The sequence below is a fragment of the Ambystoma mexicanum genome, chromosome 9 (genome assembly GCF_040938575.1).
Source record: "Ambystoma mexicanum isolate Mex_15411 chromosome 9, UKY_AmexF1_1, whole genome shotgun sequence".
Taxonomy (NCBI): domain Eukaryota; kingdom Metazoa; phylum Chordata; class Amphibia; order Caudata; family Ambystomatidae; genus Ambystoma; species Ambystoma mexicanum.
Window position 1 is genome coordinate 436869451 of NC_090931.1, and position 23502 is coordinate 436892952.

The following is a 23502-nucleotide window of genomic DNA, read 5'->3' on the forward strand; positions in this document are numbered from 1 at the left end:
GTAAGGCTGAACCTTGAAGGGTTCAGGTCTTTCGACCCGGGGCTCTTTACTTAGCGGGATAGGATCGGAGGAGCCTGAGGGTGTGGCCCCTTGAGGGTTATATGAAAGAAAGTGTTCTGGGTTCTTATCATAAAAATCAGCCAAGGAAGACATCCTAGACATAACCCTGTCTATGTCCTCACTGGACCATTCCCTGGAACAGGGTATTACTTTAGCAGGTGATTTATTTTCAAGGGTAGACTTGTGTTTGCTTGTCTGCTTAGGCTTTACAGGGGTGGAAGGCTGTGCTTTCCGCTGTTTCCCCCCTTCTCCGTGCGTGGAAAAATGTTTTCCCTGTCCCTTGGGGGCCCCAGAGACTTTCGACGCCTGGCGTCGAGGGTCTGGAGAGGTATCTGTGTGCTTCGGGCGTGGGGCCTCACTGATGTTAACCGCGGTCTCGGTATCTTGGAGCGCGGCCTGGGGGTGGAAGTCGTCTTCGTCTCCCGACGATCGAACTTCCGTTAGTGTGTGTAGCGAGGCACTCTTGGCAAGAGTGGATGATTGCCTTGCGTCGTGAGGCGATCTCGATCGAGAGCGCCCAGAGGACACCGAGTCGGACCGTTCTTTTTGTGCCTCTTTCCGGGAAGTCGACGTCGTCGAGGTCCGGTTGGTCTTAGTGTGTTTAGTGTGTGTTAGGTGTGTAGCGCTTGCGTCGCCGGGGGTCTTCCCCATAGCCGCCCTGCCGGACGACCTTCCGAGGTCGGGGACCTGCGCTCGTCGGCTGTCTTTCGACGCCGTAATGCCCTCGCCGTCCGAAAGTACGGCGTCGCTGCCATCGCTGAAGGCGCCCTCCGCTGCCATGGCCTCCTGCCTGGCGTGGTGGGCCCAACGCTTTGTCGAACGGTCCTTAAGTGTCTTAGGTTTAAACCTACTACACGCTCTGCAGTTCGCTTCGGGGTGATCCCTCGGCAAGCAGAGATTGCACGTGGCGTGCCTGTCGACCCAAGGGTATTTGCGATTGCACTTGGGGCAGAATTGAAAAGGGGTACCCTCCATACGCACCTTAAGGCAGCGGGCTGCTAAGTGTAGGAATATATATAAATGTAACTATATATCAAGAGTGAAGAGTATGTACCACCCCCCACTCTCCCTACTTGTAAGGGCCGAGGCCAGCGGCCTACTAGGCCCGGGCCGAGGCCAGCGGCCTACCGAGGCCCAGATCCGTCGTGCAGCAGTCGACGGTCGATGACTTCTCCAGCCGTCGTCGAGGTTGAGGGTCGACGTTGGGGTGGGGAAGGGAATGAATAAGAATTAAAATTATAATAACAGCAAAAGTATGGCTAAGGCCAGGGAACTCCGCAAGATGCTTCCGACCAGTATGGCGGAAAAAAACAATCTGAGGATCCTACACGCGTGAGGGATCTTGGGTACAGTGGACGTCACACTAGGGATAGTATTACTGGCACGCCTGTGTCGACGCCCATTTTCGACTTTCGAAAAACAAACTGTAATACTCCGCAGCTTCCACTAGATGTCGGCCTATGCACAGCATGTGATCTAAGCAGATTCCACAAGCCTCAGAAATATATATACACACACAACCCTAATGACTTATTAGACAAGTCTTAATGAGAAACACCACTTATTTTCAGACACAGGTGAGCGCCTAGCATAAGATGGCACTCTAATAAGTTATTAAAAAGGGAGGGAAAAAGGCAGAGTTATGAAGCACACAAATGTCAATACTTTTCAAAGAACCACAGAGAGGCAGGTTAGGCAAAGTCTACTGGAGAGCAAGGAAGTTCAAATGCCAGGCCCACTCTTAGAGAGCACACGAAATGTGTCCAGGATCACACAGTGGGGTTATGCCCAAAGAGTCTTTGTAGAAAGTTCAGAAAAGATTGAGATTAAGTCAGGCAAAGATAGTTAACAGGCCCCAGGCTAACCCAGGTTAGAAAGTCGAGGATTTACTGTCACCCCGAACGATCTGTCGCAAGGGAAGCCAGGCGGGACACAGTACCTGAAAGTGGGAAGAACGCTCCAGCGGGGGCAGTTGTTCCTGGCAGCGGGTGCAAGTCGGTGTTTCGTCGAGAGGAAGAGGAGGTCTCGATGTGGAGGAAAGCTTGAGGTCGTTGCACCACCAGGGAAGAAACCAGCTGCAGAGTTTCCCGGTTACAAGGTACCACCCCTTTCTTTCGCGGTAGTGGTAAACCGTGGTATTCCGGTTGCCGGGGTGCTTGGCAAGGGCGAGGCGATCACGAGATGGTCCAGGAAGGCAAAACGACTGGCAAACTGGTTATCCCCACCAGTCAAAGGAAGGAGCCTCTCCGGACTGGAGATCTCCGCTGTCGTCGGGAAAAGTGGTGAGACGGTTCAGCAGGGCTCCACCGGTGGTGTCGTCGTTGCAGGTCGGCTTGGCTTCTCCCTCCTCGGATTCTTTAGGTCCTGTGGCGGCTTCTGAAGTTCCAGTCCCCAAAGCCCTGCTTTTATGCAGAAAACCCCCATTCATTCAGCCTAGCTGTCACTCAAACATGCTAAGTGGTGAGCCGGGCGACTCCCCACTTGGGCCAATCACACAAGAGTGCGACTTGAGTTGCCGAGGCAACTCAGTCCAGGGTGCCTAAACCCCCTCCCACCACCCCTGTGGTACCCAGACAGAGTGGCACCACTTTTGGACGCTTCTGTGGAGAAGCCTGCCAAAAAGTGGAACAAAGGGCTCGACTTGGGTTGGAGTCACAGAAGCGAACACAAACGCCATTTTGGAACCGAGTTTCGGCAAAAAATACCAACCGGTGAATTTATATTAATTTAATAAACCGGCGGTATGTTAGATGCTATATTAAAAAGTGGTAGCCTCGAACAAAGGAAAATCCCATAGGAATATATTCGCGGTCGAATATAAAAAGTAGTATCCACTGCCACCAGCCAAAACTCGGTCGGGGGGGACTGGACAGTGCCCCCTCAAACAACAGACCCCGGGGCAATCAAATTGCCCCCACCAGTACGTCCACAACAGGATGGTTTGTACTGGTTCTGTTCACAATTTGAGACTAGTAAAGCCAATGGTGACTTTACATGCCCTGGGAGACAGTAGTCAGTCCCAGGGTATGGAGTCTTTGGGGGGTCGCTACGACACCCCTGGGTTACGGCACGCAGGGTGCTGTGTAACCCACATACCAAAAACACATGAAACCCTACAGGGTAAAGGACCCCATAGCCCATAAAACACATACAAAGTCAAAGGAACACCTCAAATCATGTCTAAGAGTGGGAGGAAGAGTCTCACTCTTAGCAGGAGAAAAAAAATAAACCCCAAAAATCCAGCAAAGCTGCTGGGGGACTCACTAGGTTCGGGAAATTAGCCTTTACAGAGAATTCTCCCTAACATAGGGGCATCGGGGGGGCAGACTCGCCTTGGCTAGCTTCCTGTGCAGCGAGGCAGCCACCTGGCCGAAAGGACACCTCTGGCCGGTTCAAACCTAGCTGCACCAGGATCTGTGCGTCGCCTGCATATGAGTAGCACCTGAAGCCGTGAAAGAGGATGAGCTCACAGAGGGGCCAGACATAGATGAACAACATAAGGGGTAAAGCCGATCCTTGAGGAACACCACAAGAGAGGGAGACAGCAGGAGACAAAAAGAAAAAAAAAAAAGAAAAAGCCAGACACAGTGGTTGGCCTCCGCTTGTCAAAAAGGAAGTAAACCACGCATACACATTACCAGATAGGCCAGCAGAGGCAAGGTGGTCAAGCAGAATAGTGTGATCCACGGGGTCACAGGTGGCTGACCGGTCTAACAATATCAGAACACCGACACTGCCTCCATCGACCAGTCTTAATAGATCGTCACTACCGAAACCAACACGCTCTTGATGCCCCTGCCTGGCCTAAAACTGGACTGAAAGCATTCTAGCAGAGAAGAATCAAGGAAAGAAGAGAGAAGGAGACACTAAAGCCTCAAGAAGTTTCATAAAAAAGGCCGAAAGTTGGATAGGCCAGTTAACGAGCGTCCGCTTTTTTTTTTTTTATAAGAGGCATCACAATGGCCTGCTTGATCATCTCAGGAATGTGGCCTGATTGGCAAGAGAAGTTAACCACCTGAGTAAACAATGGCATTAGCTAAAAGGAAAAAAGTTCTTTAAGGACCTTAAGTGGAATTCAGTCAGGAGGGAGCTGCTGATCCAAGTTTTTCAGCTGCTAAAACGACGAGGTCATTAGAAAAGATAGGAAAAATGTGACCAGGAGGCAAAAGCGGATTGCTTCAGTTGGCCGACTGATTGCACGGGAGCGGTCTGGTCAAGCAAAATGTGATGCTGAATACCCTCAATCTTAATGTAGAAAATAATTAGCAATGACATCACAGCGTGGCTCGAGGGAGCTATGGTAGGGAAAAAAATTAGCCGTGGAGGAGAAAGATGACACCATGGAAGAAAGCTCCTTGGAGCAATTGAGGGCTGTCGTAACCTTGTGGGTAAAAAAGTTCCGTTTGGCCGGTCGAATTTTTGCATGAATTTCCTAGATAAAGGAGTATAAATAAGTTTGACAGTGTTAAGAAACACACCATTTCCATTCTGCTTGGTGGAGTCAAGATAGTGCAAGTTTAACTTCTGAGAACCATGGGTGCGCGGGGTGCTGACGTGCTCGGGAGACAAGTGGCGCAAGCTTATTAGCCCCCACAAATAAAGCATGTGATAGGACCCCAAAATCAGCAGGCACACCAGCAGGGCAATGAGATTTAACGGACGTCAGAAGGCTGGGTCAATCGATCTCCAATTCCTCTTAAGTAGAATGGTCGAGTGCATGATATCCCGACTGGAAGCTCCCGCTAGTAGGAAAGGCAATGGTCAGACCAGGGCACCTGCTGTATCGGAAACAGCGAGATCTGGGGGTCAGAAGAGAAAAGCCTCCCTTCTGGTTGGTGAGTTCAACAACCAATTGTGTTAGACCGAGATCTAAGAAAGTATCAGAAAAGGAGCATAATGAAGGGGCAAGTGGACGGTTGAGAAGGATGTTTAAATCACAAGTAACTATAAAGTGTGCCCACTATGATCTAGTTTCTAACAGACACTCAAAACATTCATGATACCGAGGGCAACAGTTAAGATATTCAATGGGGAGTAATTTATTCACTAGGTTTTGAAGTGGTCAGTAAATGATTTCTTTTTAGGAAGTAGAAAAGCAATTAATATTCCTAGTAGAGGCATTTTAAGTAGCGTTCAAATAGTTGAACATACATCTTTTTGCAATCCTTGCTTGTTTGAAGCTAGCAATGGGGGGAGCCGGCATGAGATGACCATGTAGTTAACGGAGTTCCTGCCCGGCCGGCTCAAATCCTGCATTAAATCCTTGTAATACACCCTACATTTGGACTGATGATCGGGTGAGAAGTCCTGAGACATGCAGGCGACACCAGATGAGGTGCGGTGACCCTGCATTCCCTCATTTTATCCAGTTTCAGGGGGGAGGAAGAACCTGAGGAACGGCGCGGACTGCGGGTCCAATATGGCCAGCGCAGCCTAAAGATCAGAAGTGGATAAGAAAGGAGTCCCCCTGCACGGAAGGAGGGGCAGTGTGCTGCGAGGGCCGGATCGATTCACACGAAGGCTCACCCCAGGACGGAAGGAGCCTGCAGAGCATATCACGGATACCAGAGGTGTTCCCAGAACCAGAGATATTACCCGCGTGCACTGAGGGCAGAGGAGAGGAGTTAGAGAGGACAGTATCAGGCCCCCTTGCAACATTGATCGGGTGAGAGGTGGCGGGCGGTGGCAACAGCCCTGGACCCTGTCGGGAGGAGCAGGCCATATCAGCTGGCAGAGAAGGCAGCCAGCAACAGAGACAGCACCTACCACGGTGGCTCCGAGGGTGCAACGGCCACCATGGGAGCGCTGCCGGTGCAATGGTACAGGCCAAACGAATCCTGCTGGTTCAGTCCCGCTTTTGAGCAAGTGACAGCCAGCCCGGAGGAGAGGAGAGCTTAACTGATCAACCCCCGGGATCACCAAGAACCTGGGGATACGCAGTCAGTCACCAGGAGTCTGGTGAGTGATACAGTGCTGGGAAAGAGGCTTGCTAGGAAGAGGCCGCAAGGCCGGAGCACAGTGGACCCGAGGTATTACCATAAAGCGGGATACCGGCAACACAGTGACCTACGGAGGCAGAGAGGATACCCAAGAGGCTCCCATTGAAATTCTGGAGAGTGGGTACAAGGCCCAGCAATAACCAAGGGACCGGAGCTGCCCCACGCGTGAAGGTTCCAAGAACCCTGGAGAGGTTTGTGGGATGTATTACCCCACCTCTGGCTCCGTTATGCTGCACCACCCTGCCATGGCGGTGACAGAAACAGCAAAATGGCCACAAAACCCCTACGTGCGCCAAAACCCCTGAAAATCGCGCCCCTCAACGCACAAAAAAGATGGCTGCCCAATCCGCCATGCACGCCAGTGGTGGAACAGAGCTCCCACCACCGAAACACGTCACTTGGTTCCACAACAACCGAAAGTGGAGCGCAGTAGGAAAAAGCAGTTCATCAAGGACAAAGCTGATTTTGCTCATTAGTAGTCCAATGTACCATTCTGGTAGCCATTGGTGTACTAAGGAACAAGTTACTTACCTGTAACTGTTGTTCTCCAGCATGGGTCTGGCATGGATTCACATGCTCATGAATATTCCCCGTCGTCAGGCTGGGAATCCTCGGTAAAGAAAAAACCAGTATCAGTTTCGTTTCTGATCTGTCTTTCGTAGTAATAACCAATCACTGGTCTCTGCGTCATACTGACCACAGCCAATGACTGCCCTCTACCTAAGCACCGCCTCTGGCAGCCATCTTCAGATTTGGAAGCACGTGAAGTGGCAGTATAACCAAGTGAAGAGCCGCAGAGGGGTAGGCGGGAGGGTTCGCATGTGAATCCATGCCAGACCCATGCTGGAGAACAACAGTTACAGGTAAGTAACTTGTTCCTTCTCCAGCATGGGGTCTGGCATGGATTCACATGCTCATGAATAAAGAATACATAGCAGTACACACATGCACAACCACGGGAGGTGGCAAAGGCTCAACATTAAGCATCACATCAAACTCAACATTAAGCATTTTACCTCCCCACCAGGCTCACCTCAGGCGAACAGGTTGCACAGCACTGCTTGGCCGACCCTGGACTCCTCCCTGGAATCCCGATCGACGCAGTAGAACTTCGTGAAGGTGTGCGTCGACCTCCACGTAGCAGCCCTGCATATGTCCAGCAGGGGCAGACCAGAAAGGAACGCCGTGGTAGCTGCGATCGCTCTGGTGGAATGGGCTCTCGGACGGCCAGGCAGCGGTCGGTTTGCCAACCGATGACAGTACATGATACAGCCGGAGAGCCATCTGGAAATGGAAGGCTTCGAGAGAGCCTTCCCCTGATTGACAGGTCCAAAGTTCACAAAGAGTTGTGACGTCTTCCGAAAACACTTTGTGCGGTCCACGTAGAACTTCAGCGCTCTAGCCACATCCAGCGAGTGCAAAGTCCTCTCAGCCGGCGACGAAGGCGACGGGAAGAATACAGGCAACACCAAGGGTTCGTTGAGGTGGAAGTCCGACGGTACCTTGGGCATGAAGGAGGGGTGCGTCCTGAGCACTACCCTCGTGTCGTGAAAAGTCAAGTACGGGGCCTTGCAGGAAAGGGCCTGGATCTCTCCCACCCGTCGTGCGGAGGTGATGGCCACAAGAAACGCTGTTTTCCACGACAGAAACTTCAACGGGGCCGAGCGCAGAGGCTCGAACGGAGGTCCCATGAGCTTGGTCAGCACCACGTTGAGCTCCCACGCCGGGGCCGGAGCCTTCACCGGCGGGAACGATCTGAACAGTCCCTTCATGAACTCTTTCACCAGACGATGAGACCACAAGGACGTCCGCCCCGTGGTTCTGGTGTATCGGGAGATCGCAGCAAGATGAATCTTGATGGACGCGTGTGCCAGTCCAGCTTTGGCCAGCGTCAGCAGGTACGGCAGTACCTGGGGAGCCGTAATCCGAAGAGGGTTAATCTTCTGTGCGTGGCACCAGACAGAGAACCTCTTCCATTTGTGTCCGTAGCATTTAAGAGTCGAGGACGCCCTGGCCTTTGCAAGAACCTCTCTGCAGTCGGCCGGTATGTCGTATCCTCCAATCTCTAGCGCTGCAGGAGCCAGGCCTGCAAGTTCAGCGATTTCGGGTCGTGGTGGAGGATGGCGCCTCCTTCCCTGGAGAGCAGATCCGCGTCCACCGGCAGCTTGATTGGCGGGGACGCTGATAAGTCCAGAAGGTCCGGGAACCATATCTGCCTCGGCCACGCAGGTGCGACGAGGATCATCCTGCACCGTGACCTCTTGAGCTGGTTGACGAGCCGGATCAGCAGTGGCAAAGGAGGGAACGCGTAGAGGAACAGGCCCTCCCAGGGGAACGAGAAAGCATCGCCCATGCTCCTCGCCTGGGGAAACCTGCTGGCAAACCTCCGGCACTTGGAGTTCGTCGCCGTCGCGAACAGGTCGATCTGGGGTGTGCCCCACCGTCGGAAGAGGCGATCCACTAGATCCTGCCGTAGTTCCCACTCGTGGCACGAGCGCAGCTCCCTGCTGAGTGAGTCGGCAATGGTGTTTTTTATCCCTGCCAGATGAAACGGCACAAGAAACATCCCTTGGGCGACTGCCCAATGCCACAGGTCCTGCGCCTCCTTGGACAGTGCTGGGGACCTGGTTCCGCCCTGTTTCCTTATGTAAAACATGGTGGTGGTGTTGTCGGTGAAGATCCTCACCACCTTGCCCTTGAGGGACGGAAGGAAGGACCTGAGGGCCCAGAACACTGCACGGAGCTCCAGGACGTTGATATGTAGGGATTTCTCCGTCGGGAGCCAAAGGCCTCTTGCATGCAGATTTTCGGTGTGCGCTCCCCACCCTTCCAGGGAGGCATCCGTGGTCACTGTCTCCTGGTGGGCTGGGGTCTGGAAGTCCATGCCCGCCATCAGATACGCGCGGGTGCCCCACCACTGGATCGCTCGTCGGAAACTCTCGTCGAGTGTGATCCTTTCCTCAAAGTTGCCCGTCGTTTGGATCCAGCGCGCGTCCAGGAACTCCTGCAACGGGCGCATCCGGAGCCTGCACATGGGAATGAGGTAGATGCAGGAAGACATCATTCCGAGGAGGGACTTGATGGACCTCACCTTGGCCGCGTCGGCCACCAACATCCGCTGCACCTTGCCCAGGATGGTCCTGGTCCTCTCCTCCGACGGGGAGGCCAGAAGGGACACTGTGTTGAGCCTCGCTCCCAGAAACAGAGCGTCTTGCGCGGGCACCAGGTGGGATTTGGCGTAGTTCATGGAGAATCCCAGGTCCGTGAGAAGTTGGACGGTCCTTGCCGTGTGAACCACGGCGAGCTCCTTTGTCTTGGCTCGGATGAGCCAGTCGTCCAGGTAGGGGTAGACGTGGATCCCTTCGCGGCGCAGCTGAGCCGCCACCGGCGCGAGGCACTTGGTGAACACCCTGGGTGCCGACCGTAGACCGAAGGGGAGGGCTTTGAACTGGTAATGACGCCCTTGGACCACAAACCTGAGGAATTTTCGGTGCCCCTTCAAGATGTGAATATGGAAGTAGGCATCCTCCAAATCCAACAGGAAGTCTCCTTCCTCCAGCTGACCCAGGACGTGCTGGAGGGTGACCATCCGGAACTTTTGCGCCTTGATGAACTTGTTCAGACGTCGCAGGTCCAGGATGGGGCGCCATCCCCCCGTCTTCTTCTTCACGAGGAAGTATCTCGAGTAGACTCCGGAGCCCCGAAGCCTCTTTGGGACGAGTTCGATGGCGCCCTTCTTGAGCATCGCCTTCACCTCCAGGAGAAGTTGAGGGACGTGAAGTTCTTTCCTGGCCACGGGGGGGACGCGCGGACACTTTCTTTGAAACTCGAGCGCGTGGCCCCGGGCCAAGGCGTCCAGCACCCAACGGTCGGTGGAGATGGACTCCCACGCGCTGACGAAGCTCGCCAGCCGGCCTCCCACCGGGGTGCTTCGGTGGGGGCCCGACCCCCCCGGCCGGTTCAATCCTGCTTCGACGAGGCTTTAGCGCCTTGTCCTTGGCGACGACGGCGGGGTCCGCCAGACTTGCCTCGTCCTCTGTAGGCCTCCTGAGACGACGAGCGGGCTGCTTGACGGTAGGAGGAGAAACCGCCGCCGGAACCTTTGGAGGCGCCCTTGCCTCCGCTGCTCCGAAAGGGCGTCCGTCGTCGTTGCAGAACTCCAAGGGCTCGGGCCGTCTCGGTGTCTGCTTTAATGGCCTGAAGGGAATCGTCCACTGTCTTCCCAAACAGGTTGTTCCCATCGAAGGGCATGTCCAGGACTCTGGTCTGAACGTCTTGACGGAAGTCCGTAGCCTTCAGCCATCCACGCCGCCTAAGGCAAACGCCGTTGCCCAACTGGCGGAACCCAGTGTCGGCGATGTCCGTCGCAACGGTAATGGCGTGGTCCAAAGCCACCTCACCTTCCTGCAGGATCTCCAGCGCCTCTGCCCTCTTGTCGTCCGGCAAGAAGTCCAGCAGGGGAGCCAGTTTGTACCAGAGCTCCCTGTCGTATCGGGCCACGATAGCCAAGGCGTTGGCAGCTTTAATCGTCGTCGCTGCAGACGAGATGACTCTGCGTCCCATAGCGTCCAATTTCTTTCCCTCGCCGTCCGGTGGGGAAGTCGATGTGGAGGCCGCACCCCCCCCCCGCTTTTTTCCTGGCCGCCGCGGAGACGACAGAGTCCGGGGTAGGCTGCGCCCGGAGGCACAGGGGGGCCGTGTCCGGGACCCGGTACTTTTTCTCGTACCGGTCTCTTCTAGCTGGCGTCGTGGAAGGGTTCTTGAGGAGGGTGAGGCCCTCATCCCAAATGTCCTCCAATAGAGGCACCGCGAGGACCGTCTTCCTCTTGGCCTCGCGCCGCTGATAAAGGAAACTTTCCCTCTCCTCAGGGCAGAGTTGGAAAAGCTCGGATGCCCTGGCGATCATAGAGTGGAACGATCCAATCTCGTCGGGCGGAGAAGCCCTGGTGGGAGGCGACGGTACATCCTCGTCGTAAATCTCGTCGTCCGTACCCGTCGCTGCCGTGTCAGTCCCCGTATCATCCCCTCGGGTGGACGGGGAGGAGGGCTGGAAAGGGAGCGACGGCTGAAAGGAGGTGGAGGGTGGATCCTTCTTCTCTTGGTAGGGGGAACACCAGAAGGTCCCGGTTCTGGGTCCCCCGACGGGAGAGGTTCCGTCGGCAACGGTAGTCTCGTCCTTATCTCTGAGCATAAGGACTGTATAGCCAACAAAATGGCCGCCGAGTTGTCTCGCGGTGCTGGCAGAGGGGAATCCGACGGGCGATCAGGGGCCCCGTCGGTACCCTCGACGATGTCGTCGTCCCCTGCGTCGGGATCCATCCCGACGGGCCGGTCTTCTTCCACGCCGAGGCCGTGGCTTAAGACCTCGACCAGCTCCTCCTCCGAGGTTGAGGCCGAATCTACGACGACGCCCTGCCCCCCTTTTTCTTCCCCACGGGGGATTTCACGGGGGTCCTATCGATGGGCACAAAAGAGGACTCCCTCCGAGGTGGCAGGGAGACTGAGCCCCAAGGTCGCCACCACTGGTGTAGCCTCCACAGGCTGAGCCAGGGCCGCCGCGACAGTTTCGATAAAGGGCTTGGCCGGATGGATTAAGGCCTTCACCACCTTAGGTGCGCTCACCGCCTTATCCTTGAGGGGGGGGGGCACTGCCTCGCTCCCCCTCCGCCTTAGAGCTCGACCAGGGCCTCTGCAGGAGCTTCGCCGGGTGCTCGGCCTTCCTCTTAGCCGACCCAGAGCGTTGGCTCGTGGTTGATGGTGCCGGGGAGGGTGCGCCCTGCCTGGCGCCCGTAGAGCACGACCGTTCGGCGCTCCCGGTGCCAGCGGACTCGCGGTGCTTGGCCTTATGTTGGACCCCCGTCGCCGGGGCGTCCTCAAAGGTCTTAGAAGACCGCTCGGATTTCTTCCTCTTCTTCTCGCCGGACGGGCTCTTCCCTTCTAGCCAGTTGGCGAGACGTTGATGGCGGTCCTTCATGGTCCGCTCCGACATGTTGCCGCAAAACGCACAGTTCTTCTCCACGTGCGTCTTGTCCTCATGTAGGCAGTAAAGACAAAAAGAGTGTTCGTCCTCCTTGAAGACGTTCTGCAGCTGGCATCCAGGGCAGACCCTGAACAGCTTTCCGGGCGTCGAGCTTCCCTTCTCCTGGGCCATGACCGGGCCTGAGAAACTTCTGGAGTCCTCCAAAAGCGTAGCTCGACGAAATCTTCACCCTTGAGGGGCGCAGACGAATCCGACACGGGTCCCCGTTGATCGGATGGAGAGTCGGTGGAGCTTGAGGCTCTTTTGACCGAAAAAACGAAGTTTTTGAGAAAAAACGTGAAAAAATAGCACTAACGCTCGAGAGCAATAGCACGAGGATCCCAACACATGAACGTGCGGTAAAAATCTGAAGATGGCTGCCAGAGGCGGTGCTTAGGTAGAGGGCAGTCATTGGCTGTGGTCAGTATGACGCAGAGACCAGTGATTGGTTATTACTACGAAAGACAGATCAGAAACGAAACTGATACTGGTTTTTTCTTTACCGAGGATTCCCAGCCTGACGACGGGGAATATTCATGAGCATGTGAATCCATGCCAGACCCCATGCTGGAGAATGTATTTTGAAGTCCTACTCTTGGCCATTTTGTTTTGGCCCATTCTGGGGGAAACAGCGCAGGCCTAAAATATCAGTTGTGCTAATTTTAAACCAGACTAAAACCCCTTCTGAGGGTGCGGGGCCAGGCTCAGGCTGGTCCCCGCCTCCAAGCAGGCCAAAACACAAAGTGTGTGGGTGAATAAGAGTTTTTATAGATACACTATTCTACTATGTGCTTGGTCTATACTTGTTTGACATTTGAGTGCAATTTTATAATATAGTGCATATTTTTTAGTACACCAGTGTAATGTATTCTTTGGGGTTAACCATTAGGATTAACTGCACTTAACTGTCAGACTCCCTCCCTCCTTCCTTCTCACCCTTCAGGTAAGCCTGACTGCTTGGTTATACATACTGTTATAGAGGGGTATGAGTTTTCCTTTGAACTCCGTTTCACATCCATCCGCAGAGGGCTGTGGAAAGCTCTCCCTAACAGGAGCCACAGGATCATGGTTACTGCATACCTTGGTCAGTGCCAAGAGCATTTTCAGACCCACTACTGATGATGGGTTTTGAGAAACAAAACCCAGTGGATCTGCTAAGGTTTACCACAAAAGGTCTAAACAAGCTGTCACATGGTAACAAGGCTGTAGTAACAATAAGGCTTAAACTAAGGAAATCGGGAGCTTGTGTGAAATTCAGTTAACACAAGGGTGAGCAAGCAATTGTTTGTAGGCCTGCACATGCAATTCTATGGCAAGACTGGAGGCGACCATTATGCTTCAACTTCATTCATTATTCTTCAGCAGTTTCAACTATAACATGACTAAAAACTGAAAAGGTCTTTTCTTCAGCACTTTTCTTTTTTCCTCGTTTAAAAATACAAGTTCCAATATATCTGTAGTCCATTTAGCACTGTCCCCTGCTATGACCACATCCTCTCCTTAAGCTCCTCCTTTTTTCCTGCTCTTTAAGCAGGAAAGTACATTTCTTAACTACTCCAGGGATATTCTGATATAGCTTAGTCAGATAAACTGTCAGAACGGGGAGTAGGGTTTCATATGAGAATGAGAGTTAAGCATCAGATATGTATGCAGTAATTGGTGAGGCCATGTTATAATTTGCGTGTTTTCAGTAACAGTTACTTTTCCTGTCAAACCGTCGTATTGTTTTAGAAGAATTTTGTCTACAGATGTTCGTCAGAATGCGTGCAAGCAATCGGGAGCCAAGTAACCGCTACATTGTCAGCGAGCCTCCGGCGTTCGTCAGACGGAGGGAGAAGAGCCCGGGGGCTCGTCCTCCCGCCCAGTCGGAACATGGCGGCCCCCACCTTTGGAGGGGCATAGTGAGAGAAGCAGCGACGCACCAGCCCCCTCCTTCGGGGAGGCGTGCCAGCAGCAGCGTCGCACTTCTCTCCTATGCATTTCAAAGGAGCCAGGCACAGTAATTACGAGATACGATCACGGAGCGAACCATGCCCCAATAAAAATTGGGAAGATCACAGGCCGGATTAAAGCCCCAGATGCCACAGACACGTGGGGAAGCGAAGAAACCTTACAAACTCCCTCTCAGTATGAGGGATAAAGCACAGACCCGTGCTAGACAGTCCAGCAGAGCAAAGACTTGGCAAGGCAAAGCAGCTGCTCATGATGAGAGCAAGACAGCCACTAGCACCAGCCAGAGTGCACAGAAAGTCAGCAGTACACCAGTGCTGGAACATTAAAAAATATATATATATTAATACAAGAATAAATAATCCTAATAGGATAGTTGGGCATAGAAGGACTAGCTCTTTATTGGGATAAATTGATCACCACCTTTGCCCTTACAGAGCCAACACAGCAGTGGGCGTGCACTTGACACCGCAAAGGTAGAAGGCACACAGCACTATCACTATGTTTGAGTGGAGTGAGGAGGAACAGTCATTGGACCTCGCAGCCAGCTTCAAACAAGTGCTGGGGAGCTTGTTGGCAGACGCAGTGGCACAGGGGGTGACACCCCTGCACGAGAGGCTGGAGACCCTAGAGTCCATGCCCAGGGAGAGCACCTTAAAAAGAACAGCACGCCTACAGAATCTAAGGGGAGTACACAGACCTATGAGATAAAGGCCTCTTATGCCCCCCCCCTGGTCGACCACATGGGGTACCTGACAAGGCCCCGGAGGCTGCCGACGCCTTCTCCAAGCTTAAAGAAGCTTTTATACATCGATCGGCTGTGCCAAGCCTCCTGACCCCCATCCCAGGGGAAGAAAATATGGGGACTGATGACCTAGGCTCAGAAGAACCACCAGAGGACGAGCGATCTTCGCTAGAAGGAGATGAGAGGAAGCGGAATGGGTGAAACCCAGTGGCAAAAGAGCCTGCAAATAAAAACACCTGGACGAGGAACCAGGAGGAGGATTCTGACATGTTCGATCCCGATATTAGGAATCCGAAAGCCTCCGATTGGCAACCATCTCCAAGAGCAACAAAATCCATGGCCGCCAGGCTAAGGAAAGCCCTGGACAAAGAAGTGAGGCAGCGCCTCTGAGCGGAATGCCCACTCCCGGACCTACCAGGCAAGGTAGCAGAGACTCCGGACCTAGACCCGAAGATGCGGACGCTAAAACAAGCAAAGACCTGAGGAAGGGTATAGATCGGTCTTGTCAGAGTTGCCAAGAGAAGGCCCTGGATATCGCAGGACCCCTGGCGAAAATTATGGACCTGGCCGAGGGAGCCAGAGACACAGGGGAGGAGATTGACCCCGAAGTTCTAGCAAACTGGTCCCAATATGTCTTCTGTGGAACGCCAATTGCTCCATCTCGTCCGAGAGGAGACGAGGGCTCTTACTCAAGATCAACCCCAAATTAAGTGACCTAGCGAATTACGAAGCTGGAGAGTCGGCCCAGGGACTCATCGGAGACACCTTTGGGAAAGATGGGAACATTCGTTACCACCTACACCTCTCTAGAGAAAGCTTAGGCGTCCATTTGCATGACTTTTCCTGGCAGAGTTTGTGCCGGGGCCGGTCGGCACCAGGGAGGAAGAAGGCCCCAGAATTCAAGAGGGCAGTATTGGGAGTCAAAACAGCAGACACCTTCGCCCGACAAGAGGTCGTTTCCCAAGAGGTCGCAGAGTAAGGGGAGCCGGCAAAGGCCAGAATTTTACACCAAGTGAGGAAAGGGAATAACCATCTGGATGGGTTGGCGGTCAAACTCAGATCTGTTGGGAGTGCTGGTGCAAGCTATCCTCCGATGCATGGGTGCTGCAAACAGTGAAAGGGTTACACATAGATTTCATTCAGGAGCCAGTGCAAGTGACTCGCCGTGCAAAGATCCACCTGCAGCAAGCAGATCTGGTCAAGCTGCATCACAAACTCCATCAACTCCAGCTGAAAGGAGCCATAGAGCCCTGCAAAACGAACCCATGTTTTGTCAGCCTATGTTCCTGGGCCACAGGAAAGAGAAGGTGCGACCGATTATAAATCTAAAGGAGCTTAACAGCTGGGTAGTATACCGTCATTACAAAATGTAAGGCATACACCAGCGTCAAGACACCCTGAGAGAGAGAGACTGGTTAACTGGGGTAGACCTGAAGGACGCCTACCTCACAGTGCCAGTGCAGGCGGAGTTCAGGGACTACCTGCCATTCCATTGGTGGGGCAACTGTGGCGTTTCAGTACAATGCCCTTCAGGCTAGCCTCAGCGCCCTGGGTCTTCACCAAGTTGATGAAGCCAGTAGCAGCAGCAATCCGGGAGAAAGGCATACGGATGATCATATACCTGGACGACCTTCTCTTAGTTCAAGATTGGCGAACGCTGCTGTACCAGAACTCCTGGGTCCAGGAGCTCCTGCAATCTCTGGGGTTCCTAGTAAACAGATAAACCTCGGAAAAAGCCATCGCAGCGGCTGGACTTTCAGGTTTCGTCCTAGACACCAGAAAAGCAACCCTAGAGCTACCGAGCAGAAAGATCAAAGACATCAAAAAGGATATCAGAGGCTGTCTGAAAGATCTGGAGTTTTCCATCAGGAGATTAGCAAGGATAGTGGGGATGTTAGCCGCCTCGATCCAGGCTATATTCTCTGGGCCTTTACATTACCGAGCCTTGCAAAGGCTGAAGATCAGACACCTGCAGCAGGGTTGGAGGTACCACTAGAGAGTACCCCTAGATCGGGATTCTATCACAGAACTAGATTGGCGGTTGAAGAATATGGCTGCGCCATCTTTGGAGACCAACCAGACCTAGTGAGAGTTGGACGCAAGTCGACCAGGTTAGGGGGCGAGATGCAGGTCTCTGGAAACCAGAGGTAAGTGGAGCGAAGAAGAACTTCAGCTGCACATCAATTGGCTAGAGCTCCTGGCAGGGGGGGTGGGGAGAAAGAAAGAAACAAACATTTTGCGTACTCCTCAAAATGGACAACATATCAGCCTTGAGATACATAAATCACTTAGGAGGTACGAGGTCCAAACTGCTGGCAGAACTGGCAAAGGATTTCTGGCATTCGTGACTGCAGTCAAGAACATCAGTCACAGCAGAGTACTTACCGGGAGAACTCAATGTGAGTGGAACTCTCGCTATCTGACAGAGTCCAGCAACTGGAAGCTGGATCCAGAGGAGTTCTGGCAGTTGAACCAGAGATGGGGCCCAGTGCACTAAGATCTCTTTGCGTCGCGCCTCAACACGCAGACAAACAGTTTCTTCAGTTGGATGCTGGACACAGCCGCACAGCGCACAGACACATTTCTCCACTCAGGGACAGGAGAGATACATTATGCTTTTCCCTCCCTTCGCGATGCTAAGCAGAGTGTTAGCAAAGTATCGCCAGGAGAGAGCAGAGCTAATTCTGATAGCCCCAATGTGGAAGTCACAAGTGTGGTTTCCGACACTGATGGAGAGGACCGCGAACATACCAAGGTTGCTCACGGAAGGGCTGCACCTGCTCAGGGACCCAGCTGGACCATTTCACCCTCTGAGGGTGAGGGGGACGCTCCAGCTGATAGCGTGCAGAGTATCAGGAGATACTGGAAGTTGCCTGGCATTTCGACACAGGCTGCAGAACTAATCGCAGAATCCCGGACCCCCTCCACTCGGAGGAGCTATGACGCGGCTTGGGCCAAGTGGACAAACTTGTGCAGAGGGAGACATTTTCATCCCGTTTCAGCACCTATTGTTGCAATTTTGCATTTTCTGGCACATCTGTTGCAGGATGTTAAGGCCTTCAGGACAATCAGAGTCTACAGGTCGACTATTTCCGCAGGGCACTTGCCAGTAGAGGGCATGCCGGCATGAGAGCATCCGGCAGTGGCCAGGCTCAATAAAGGGGGCCAGATATAAAGCACCTCCCAAGCCAAAAGATAAACAGCTGTGGTACGTGACGGCAGTGCTCAGGCTGATAAAAATCAGTCTGATGGCCAACTGTCTTATCGTTGAAACAACTATCAGGCAAACTAGCACTGCTGTTGTGCCTGATAGCTTGTGAGAGGGTAGCAGAGATTAAGGCGTTAGAGATCCATAGGAAGGTTTATGGACCCGAAGGCGTAACATTCTCGATAGTAAGGAGAACGAAGACGGGATCCACCTCAGTTCACTACCCTCATTTCCAAGATAACTCCAAATGGTGCATAGCTAGATGCATTGAGTACGAAAACAGAACAGCAGACTGCAGAGCAGCCGGCACCACTCAATTGTTAATCGCGTGCAAAAAACAATTTCAGGCAGTGGCTACAGCTACCATAGCTAGATGGGTGCGCAAAGTGATGCAATTAGTAGGCATAAACCTCAAAGAGTACGGAGCGCATTCAGTTAAGGGGGCCATGGCGTCCAAAGCTTTCACAACTGGAGTAACCCTCCAGGATATCATGCAGGCAGCAGACTGGGCTAGCAATTGTACATTTAAAACAGTTATTTTAAACCAATAAGCGCCATGGCAACAACCGTACTAGGGAAGCTTTAAACAAGCATAATGCTCATCTCCAGTCTTGCCATAGAATGTAGATTACCCCTGCTAACTGCGCAGGGAGTATTAATTCTATTAAAGACTAGGAGGCGAGCATTACTTTCCCACCCTCATATCTTACTGTGCAGAATTTATTTTTTAAATATTGTATTATGTGAGACAGTACCATAACACCACCCTGGCATTGTTGTTTGTATGCTCCTCAGGAGAAGACCAAAAGAACAACTGAGAACGAGATGCTCTAGTGACCAGGCATGGAAAAGTATTTGTTTCTCAGCGAGGGCCGCAGCAAGAGCAGTCATCAATTCAAAGAGTTCATCACGTTGTTGCACTGTTCATTAATGCAAGTTAGGATGCACTTCAGAGCACCAAAAGAAGAGGAGGAGCTTAAGGAGAGGATGTGGTCATAGCAGGGGACAGTGCTAAATAGACTACAGATCTATTGGAACTTGTAGTTTTAAACAAGGAAAAAAAGAAAGGTGCTGAAGAAAAGACCTTTTCAGTTTTTTCTCATGTTATAGTTGAAACTGCTGAAGAGTAATAAAAGAAATTGAAGCATAATGCTCACCTACTAGTCTTTAATAGAATACTCCATGCGCAGTTAGCAGGGGTAATCTACATTATTGATCAGAATAATAAGCTAGAACACTACAATTCAGTAAAAAAACAAATTATTAACACTTGGATGTTTAATTAGGACACAAAACACTTTAGAAGTAATACAGTTATAGTAAAATAATGTTACAATTACAGTGAGAGTGTGTGTAGGTTCTGTACAATGGAAGAATAACTTGGCTCTAGTAAAGTTCTTTCTGATGGACGTTCCTCACACAGATTCCTCATCTTAGATATATTGTGCGGCAGCAGCAAAACCGTGGACATTTTTCACCACCAGGGGGCACCGTGCGGCATCAGCGCAGAGACACTACACACTTCGTCATTAGGACCAGACGCATCGTCGATATAAATAGCTCAAACAGTGACCACAGTTTACTCATTTATTCCCTTCACTTGGCCATGGTGACCTAGGTTTACTCTTTCCCCTGTGCTCAGCTTATTTAAAAAAAGGAACCTGTGGAGTATTATTATGACCCGGACAGCAGAGGAGGAGAGGCTTGTAACAAGAAAAGTATCTCTGAGGGGTAGGCTCAGAGGGTGATTAGGAATCGGTGGGAAAATCCATCCAAAAATACACCACCGGAGGTAATTTGTTTTTCTGCTGAATTGTGTCCTTGCATGGCTTCCTCATCTTATATGGACTCACACAGCAGTACTTGTCCCTTTGGAGGAGGGCGGGGAGGGGAGCAACTCCCATAATCTCTTCACAAATAAGACTGCTCTGCCAAATCGGGCATCCTGACCATCCCAGACATCCAGGCAATAATGCTTAGTAAATGTGTGGAGGGATGACCAGGTTGCTGCTTGGTAAACGGCCACGACAGGGAGTCATCTCTCTAGAGAAGAGGAAGATGCTATTTCTCTAGTGGAGGGCACTCTTAACCATTCCGGGAATCATTTGCCCTCTGTATTATAGCACTCTTAAATTGCTAGTACAATATCTGGATATGGTTAGTTTGTTATCACTTTTCCCATTTGAGGGCCAGCATAAGCTTCAAAAAGCGTATCCTCCATTTTGAAGTTCTTTGCCCTTGCTATATAAAAGCTCAGGGCCCTCTTAAAATCCAATCCTGCAACCTCTCCCCTTCCTTAGAAGGATGAGGAGGGTAAAAAGTTGGTAGAGCTCTGGCCAGGCCGCGTTACAGCCTTTACCTCTGAGGGCTTTTACCCCTGCTGGGTTTGGTGTTCGCACCCATGGCCGTCCTGGAGTTCTAGCTGGGCGTGTTAGAGCTTTTCCCTCCAGCCAAGCTTGGGGCTGGTCCTCGCTTTTTCTTCTTTTCCACCTAGGTAAGCGCAAACACACGTGAGGTCTGATTTTTGCCGGACATCTGTGTGAACGTGAAAAGGTAGGCCATGTGATGTTTTGCGAGCATTTCAATCATTTCCCAGTGGGAAATGTGTGAAAATACCAGGTTAGTCACATTTACAACTTTGTAGTGCATTCTGGGTTGAGAAATTGTAGCGTGATTCACGCAAGTGATGCCTTTGGATTCCCACATGTGTTCTTTCAGAAATGCATGTTCCCCGTTTTACTTGGTTGCTGCAAAGCTCCAGTCCCAAATCTCTGGCCTGCCTGTAAGGCTAAATAAGGTGTTGCTCTCGTTTTCCAAGAGCACCTGACATACCGGTTGATTAGCCCTTTCCATGCCAGTGCACCCACAAGTGAGGTGTCATTTTCAACAGACACCTGTGCGAATGTGGCTAGGTAACGAATATTTTGTTTACCTGTTTGAGGTTTCCCAATAGCAACTGCATAAAAATATTGCATTTTTTAAATGTTTTCCATTTGCTGTGCTTTTTGGGTAAACAAAAAAAAAGGTCTTCTGCGATCATGTCCATATAACACTTCATAACATAAGACAAATGGCTGTTGGATTGTGGGATCGAGGCAAGGGGTGAGATCCTATTACTGTACATAGTGTAAAACATACTGCCCACCAATGGACCACTACTTCGTCTTAGTCACTGTTCTCTGACAAGTCACCACGTAGAAAATCATAACCGCACGACTGTTTGCCAAAGCGTGTTTTCTCCTCAGCACCGGCAGGACTTGGCCAGTAGGGGTGCATGTACTCCCTCCTTGCAGCTTTGCAGCAAAACAGCGTGACTCATGCTTAGCATGGTGAAGCGTGTCGTTTTTCCAAAAAAAGCCCTTCTTACTTCAAAAGCTAAACAGTCCCAAGACCAAAAGATGCCGGTTGCGTTGATGTCAAAGGAGGGAAAAGTTGCAGAAAAGAAAACCTCTTCCCTACCAATCTGGTACACAGGGAACTGAACTATCGACCAGTAACAATGGACTGATGAAGAGGATTAATCCATGTACACAAGCTTGCCCAGCAGGCAGGAATAGCGTCATAGAAGGAACCAAGAAGACAGAGGAACCGATCAAATGGGATCCGAGTCAGCACAAGGGGCAAGAGGGAGCAGCCATCAAAGATAAGCAAGCTTGGAACACCAGGTGAAGGAACTCAGCCGGCCAATGACAGAGCTAAGGCAGAGTATTGATGGCCCACCACTCATCCAGGCCAGGAAGGTTTGCCACTTCAAGGTTCTTGCTCTTTAGGTGTTTTGCAGGTAGGCAACATAGCTCCGGCCTGGAAATTAACCCAAGATGGGACTACCCATTCAACCACTGGGAGGACACATGAAACGCCACAAATAAGGTTCTATAAACTTAAGTAACCAGAAGCAAGAACTAAGCAGCCAAGCAAGATGCAGCCAATACGCGTAAGCAAGGTACTTCGAAGTAGCAGCTCATCTGCAAAGTAGTCCTCCTGCAATTCAGGCAAGAACCTGAGGAATGGAAAGAGTCTCCCGCTCACAAAACATTCACTGAGGGGCTGGCCTTATTATCAAGCATCCAGCAGAGACAGTTTCTTGTAGCCGGCCAATTAGGCTGGTCCAGAAAACTGCCAAACACACTGGTCGAATCACAGGACGTGTAATGGGCATGTCTAGGGCCGAAAACCCATTTACACAAGTTTAAAACAAATGGGTTACTGCATACAATCTTGCAGTAACAAGCCAGCCAAAGGCAAGACAAACAAAGGGCTCAAACCTGTCAACGCACAGATTAAAAGCCAAGAAAGACCTCACAAACAGAAAATGGTGAAAAAAAGACTGGGGCCATTCTGACAAAATGGTCACCCATGGGTGCTTTACTGCAGATGAGGGTTCAGCTTGCGGTAGAAAAGCACAATGGTAGGAATAATTAAACCACTGCCACCAGCCCTTTAAAGTAGTGAGGGTAATAAAATGTTACATGGAAACGTAGGATAAGGGGCTACCAAGTAACCCCCCCAGCACTCCACATAAGAATGCATGTGCTGGACCTACAAAGAGAAAAAGGTAAGTAAAGTCAATTTCACTTTACTATTCTTGGAACGGTAGTTGTATTGTTTATTCATTTATATGGCGCACCGGGCCCTTAGGCATCTGGGCGCATTGCAAGGTTACAGGTAATTGTTACATCATTTACATTCCATTATATATCTTTGTACAAATGAACAAGTTACTTTCTTACCTGGCAACGTTCTTTCGATGGGATGGTCCGACGACGTATTCCATATCTTTGACAGGTAAGCAGCACAGCTGTGGTGATTACCTGTCATAGATATGGAATACGTCGGAGGACCCAATCCCCTCGAAATACAGTTTAATATACAGTTTAACAGTATTTACAGTTTAAGGCGCAGACAAGCTTGAGTATAAAGGTTGCAGGAAGCCAGATGAAACCGGAATGCAGCCAGAGTTTGGCATTATTCTTAAATGAGTGAAAGGATGGTTAGGCTCTTAAGGATTCAGGGATGGCATTCCATGGTTGGGCAGCCATGACTAGAAAGCTGTTTTAGTAAGTTTGAATTTGGGGATTCTGAGGCTATTCATTTGTGCCTTTCTGATGGGACGTTCTGAGTTATGTCTAGTGAGTCTAGCCACAAGGTATTGCGGGGCCTTGTTCAATAAACATTTGTAGTAAGGTTTAGTGATTTAAACTTTATTCTATCTTTTATGGCTAGCCAATTGGTAGAGCGTCTGGCCTGGGAGATATGCTCAGTTTTTGGGATACCTAGTGCAGATTTTAAGGCTGTTTGAGGGTTGTCACTACACTGCAACAAACAAAGCACACAGACCCGCACAACAGCACACAACGTCTTCAACAGTATAGCACCCCAAACCCAGCCAACGGAATTCTGTACTAAGGCCCCCAACAGCACATCAGTGCTCTCTTAACTCCCTCCCACCCATGCCTTTTATTCCGAGCCGCCAGAGCGCCAGGGGACCACTCCGGTGGTGATAGTGCTGGTACAAATATCT

At 51.4% G+C, this 23502-nt stretch overlaps 1 protein-coding gene across 5 annotated transcripts in view; it reads right to left on the bottom strand.

Moving 5' to 3' along the window:
• The window catches only part of LOC138488148 (TATA-binding protein-associated factor 2N-like), a 530913-nt gene that overhangs the window by 202248 nt on the left and 305163 nt on the right, over window positions 1-23502 (bottom strand). The gene's annotated exons all lie outside the window — the stretch shown is intronic.